Raw genomic sequence first — 6,000 nt, forward strand, 5'->3', positions numbered from 1 at the left:
ATCTCCAACAACCTTTTTACTATTCTCACTCAGGAAATCAAATGACAGCTACAGCATTTAGAATCTTGATAAAGGCAACTCTCAGATTTCATACTATGAACAAGGATACTGCATACATTTTTACAAGACAGCAATACTCTTTCAGTGTTCAGGATTTCCAGATTAGTAAAGTCTCATGTATGTTTGTACAAACTTCATTGAAAAGTATATACACTCCCAAGTACACAAACAAGTGGGGCCATAAATAAAAACAGATGCCTTTTTAATAGATATATTATTATAAAGTGTTCAAAACTCAAAAAAAACCCTTTCTAAAAAGACAGTCAAGGACATATGTATGCATTCTTAAATTATGTTCAACATCAAATCCAAACTGATAAAGTCTCATGACAATGACACACCCCTTCCTGAAAAAAACAGTAAAAAGGTCAGATATTTGTGAACCAGACAATTGCCGGAAAAATACAGACAAACATTTCCAACTAAAACTCAATACAATTGTTTTCACACCAAAGCCTAAAGCAACTACACTTTCAATAACCAAGTATTTGATCCTTATATAACTTTCTAGTTGGAAATCTCAGAGGTCTTCACAGGGATAAGATAAGCTGCACAATACTCCTTGTGAAGGACTGGAACCTCACAGCAATTAGCCATTTTATCCAGCATGTCACCCAAGACAGAGGAAACGTGTAACCATCCCATGCATCTGGAAAACTCTGTAATCTTATACTTTAGCCACAAGACACATTCCTTGCACACATTTTCAGACCACAACAGCAAGAGTACTGAATGAAGAGAGAATCTATACAGAGTACTGCTTGCAATCTTTCGGTTAAGCTGAAGGAGAAATCTGGGGGTATAAAAAAAAAAAATCCATGTTCCATCTCTCAAACACCTCCCTGTTAAATAGAGTATTACCTTTAACACAGTGTTTGTTAGCACACTAGAAAGTAAGTTTACAAAATATTAAGATTCAAGAGCACAGAAGAACTTCCATATGGAATATGGTTTGATATTTAGAATTATTTACAGTGGTTTGTTATCTGTATTAACAATACTAGTAACTACACAGCCACATTCACATTTACTGTCAAGAAAGGTTTCTCAGTTTCAAGAGGAAAAACTTTTTTTGCTCGGAAAAAATACTTTTATTTAGCTAAAAAATAAATTTTCTAATCTAGTGAACAAAAACACAATACATTACTACAACAGAAGTATGCTACATAAAAGTTACCTACTTTTTGAATCTAACTCATATTTACATCCTGTGGATGTTTTCCATATATAATTACACTTGACAACTTTTAAGATTAGACAACATCACCACGCGATTTATCTTCTACAAAAAGAGACTGTGATTTTAAAATAAGAAGGAAACAATGTCTGAAAGTGGGACTGAAAGCAAAAGAAAATTTTTAACACTTTTGAAAAATTACTGATGCAACTGAGTTAATATTTTTAAAAATAGAACTTGGGTTTAGGCACAGAATGAATTTTGTTTAAGGAAAGATTAAAAAGAGCACATCACCAAATATATACTTTGATCTTTCTTTGGTCCAACATAACTAATTTCTAAAACACTACTCTACAGTGCCAGTGGTTTCTTAATTATAAAAGATGGTTTGCTTCTTGCCCCAAGGAGCTCACAACAATAGTATCATTAAATCTTCTCTAGCCATTTCTTTTTAATCATGAAATCTCAGCACAAAAGCCCTCAGCAAAATTTCTGTTTTAAATATTTATCAAGAGGTGAGAAACAGATGGCTAGACTGGTTCTACAGACTGAAAATGTTCTGACATGGTATTCAAACTCTTTTTTTGCCAACTGCTATTAAGGGGTTCACAGGGGTTGGACAACAGAATGTGCATCAAAATTCAAAAAACATCCTTCCTGGTTGGTTTTTTTTTAAAGAGACAGAACAAACTCTTTAATTAATTTCCAAACAAGCCACTTCAGAGTGCCAATCACTGTGTCTCCTCTCATTACACCAAGAACTTCATTATCAGCTACGCTCCAGTCTCCAAAGCTTAGTAAGCCTTTAGCATCAAAGCAAATGCACTACATATTCAATTTAACAGCACAATAATGCAAGATGACAATAACCAGACGCATTTTTTTAAATATTCTATATTAATGCTATTTGTACACTTTACACCCACCACAAAGAGAACTCCAGATGTACAGAAACATACACACTGAACAGATGCTCACACTGAGAAGATTCTTAAACATATCATAATCTATCATTTTTATTTCCAAATATTTGAAGTTACTACCCCCCTTCCTCCCCCCCCCATTTTAGTTCCATCTATCTATTCTTGCCTTGTACATTACAGCACATTTTGACAGAAGTCAGGACACTTTATAAAGCAAAAATGCAAGTCTAACCACTACTTCAATGTGTGAACCCTCTTACTGTTCACGAGGTGAACATAAGCAAGCAGTATTTGAACAAAGCATAAAAAATCCCAAAAAGTTAATTCTGAAAAGTATCTGTATCTAAATTAACAGCAAAAATTTTCTTTCACAAATGAAGTGCAGCAATGCTACTTTGCAATTATGTGCCCCCTTTCATCAAATGATTGCTGCTTTACAAATGTTACCTACAAAGAAGTTAAATATTAGAGATAGGAAAATTCGGCAGCCAACAGCCAAATTCTCAAAAAATATACTTCATCTGAATTAGAGAAGACAAGACTTCCCAGTTCTCACTACTATGTTCTAACCATTAAGAGAATATTACGCAGAGCAGCTCACCAAAGTATCTTACATCTTCTGTGGTCATACCATAAGGAATATGCTGCAGAGTGACCACAAAGATATATACACTGATGAGAATAAAACTATTTGTTGAATATTACTTTCAAATCATAATCAAAATCCGCTATTATAATAAGAAAGCAGAAAAAGGGAGCATATTTCCCCCAGCACAGAAAATGTTGTGGAATGAAACAGTTCCAATCACAGGATGGCTTCTATGATTCAATGTCTATTTTGCTATTATTAATTGACATTACTTCAAACAATGCTATCAAAAGAAACACATCAGGGAGCATGCTGTTTAGCCAAGACACACTGAAAAGCACCAAGTGCTTTAGCCTACTCAAGACATACATGTTTTGTACAATGCACATTCACTTCAGAGAATGGTGGTGTACTTATAAAAAAAAACCTTGCTTGAAAAACAAACAAACAGCTACCAAATTTAAAGAATTAGAAAATACTGGCCAATCAAAGAAAATCTTTCCTCTGACCTTTCCCTGATGTAACAATTTAATTAGCATACATATGATTTTAATACCAGAATGGCCATATTTAATAATTACCACATAAATACCAGACATGAGTTCCTTTCTTTATCCCCTAACTTTTCTTCTGGTTCCTTATTTGTCTCTATATTCATCTATGCCCAGTTTTTTACTTTATCCAAAACAGCAAACAGTATAGAACTCCAGAACAACTTAAAAATTACAGCAGAAATGTAATTTAGCGTAAAATATCAAAAACCAGCATGAAGAGATAGAGCTTAAGAAGGCGGAGTTAAGGAGATACTAAAAAAGCCTGGTACAGAATCATCAAATTTGTTTCAATGAATTAGCAAAGCATACATACCTATATGCAAATGCCCTGAAAAACTGTAATCTCAATACCATTCTTAATCCTGAAAAATTCCACTTTATGAGATGAAAGCACTAAAGAAAGAGAGCTTTAGGCCCAATGAGGTGTCCAGAAAACCTGAGCAGAGGAGTTCTCTGCAGCTGGGAACTGAACACAGCGAGTTCTCATGCCCCTGCTGCCATCAGCAAACCCAGAGCAGCTCAGGCTGCCTCCCGAAGCCCCACTGATGCTAACAACAGGAAATGAAGGAACTGCTACACTAGAACACAAATATGTCTAAGAGTTTATTTTTATCTTGTTCAGAGCCCTGTCTTAGAAGACCCACAAATACTGTTTTTCCTTGTGTTTTTAACCTAGATTTAAGATACTTCTTAATGAATTTGATTTTGTGCCAGATCTTAAAAAAGTAATGTTTACTTGCCCAGCACAAGTTGTTAATACAATTAAAGTTTAATACTCTTTCAGTAAGTGAAGCACTAAAAATTCTTCCAACTAAGAAACCAGTTTGATTTATAAACATGTAGATTTTTTTAAGTATGATTAGATTCAATTTAAAAACATCTTAAAGGTATCCTGTAATGTAAAAACTTGCATTATCAAAGTCTAGCTATACAGTTACAAACAGACTATTTTATGCATAAAGTTACCTCACTGTGGAGTTGCAGATCATCGCCTGATATCAAGGAAAAAATATATTAAATTTTGCTGAAATAAAAGTATTGCAGTAAAACTTTTAGCTTAAAATTCTTGCATTATTTCTTCAAACTAATGCATAAGAACTAGTGACTTACAACAAAAGAAATATAGTAGGTCAAAATAAATTTCAGCTAGTTTCACGACACCATGAGTTAAATACCTATCATTAAAGGGAAGCCTGAGGTCAAAATCCATCTTTCTGCATATGTTTCTTAAATGCATGACAAAGACAAGCACTTTCATACAAAAACTGAACACAAGACAGAGTACAAAACCTTCGACTGTCATTTACAAGCTGAACAAAAAAAAATACAATTAAGTGGCTACAGGCTACAAAAATGAGCAGATATGAGTAACCTAAAACCCTATTTTCTAAAGCAATACATATTTAAGTGTTTACAGCCAGTGCTCACCGAAATGCCAACCCCCACTCTCCTCAAGTGACACTCACTTCTCACCTGAAGTACATGCAGGCATGAGCTACACACACACTCTTGTGTGGCCAATACAAACCACAGCTTTTTCTTATCCTTACTGCCAATATTATAACAGTTTTAGAACTCAGGCTTGTTACAGCAGTGCCATCAGTACTTAACAAGTGTATTTTGTCTGAATGCTTATCGTGCCTACAAATCCTGGTTAAGTACAAGGTACTATGCAAAAAACTAAAGTAACTCCTAAATACCTTTAAATCAGGCTTCTCCACGTAGTACACGTGATGCTATTACACCTTCATTTTGCATAATCAGACACAACTTAATTCAGGTGGCTTCAGGAGTTCCGCTGGCATTCCCAGCCCCTGCGCCCCACCCAGCCACTCCGCCCGCAGCGCCACGGCTGCCCTGGCTCCTCGGGCAACCCCTTGTCTCGGCGTTGAGCAGATCTTTGCTCCTCTAGAGAATTATAGCCCTGCACTACAAAATACTGATAAAGATATTTAATGCAACTCGAAAGAAAAAAAAAAAAAAACAAAAAACAACAAACCCACTTAACAAAAACACCCTATAACGCTAGGTCCAGATTAAGAGTTCCTGGACGAGACTTCAAGCTGCAATGTTTAGCTTTCTGTAATTTTTTTTTCTTAGTACAAGTGTCTCTGCTTCACAGTCTTTAAAAGCAAATAAATGAAGGGCAGGCGGCATTTAAAGCGGGGACGTAAATGCTCCTTGGTACTCTTCTTTTTTATGCCTAAGCTTTCCCACGAGCAGCGTTAGCTCCAATAGCAGGAAACCTGAGAGAGCAGACACAACACCCCACCACTGCGAGCAGGCATCGCTGTGCCTCGCTCCGGCCCTCCCCCGGGAGAAGCCCCTTCTCTGCCGTCCTCGGCACAACCGAAGAGCCCTCGGAGGGAAGAGCGGAGCTTTAATAAAGACCTAACGCGAGACAGACACTGCCTGTCTTGCTGCTTCCAATTCTTCGTATTTAAAACAAATCCAATGCAGTGTTAGCCAATGTTCTGCAGTACTTTTAGAGACAAAGATGTATAGTAGCTGCTTCTAATTAGGGCCGGCAGCTGAAAACGCTTTGCTCGTCTGAGCAGCCCGGTGGTTTTCGGGGGAGCAGCAGCTCTGCCGCCGCCCCGAGGCTGCCCGGCGCGGGCCGCTGCCCGAGCCGTGCCGGAAGCACGGTGAGGGCCCCGCCGCCGAGCCCCGAGCGCGGCGCTCCTCCGGCCGCACACA

The 6,000-nt window shown here is 37.2% G+C and overlaps 1 protein-coding gene across 3 annotated transcripts in view; it reads right to left on the reverse strand.

Moving 5' to 3' along the window:
- Positions 1-6,000, reverse strand: part of FNBP1L (formin binding protein 1 like) — a 58,142-nt gene that overhangs the window by 51,381 nt on the left and 761 nt on the right. The gene's annotated exons all lie outside the window — the stretch shown is intronic.

Source organism: Corvus kubaryi, unplaced genomic scaffold (assembly GCF_017639235.1).
Source record: "Corvus kubaryi isolate FWS band 111438036 unplaced genomic scaffold, C.kubaryi_AGA036_p1.0 37334, whole genome shotgun sequence".
NCBI lineage: Eukaryota > Metazoa > Chordata > Aves > Passeriformes > Corvidae > Corvus > Corvus kubaryi.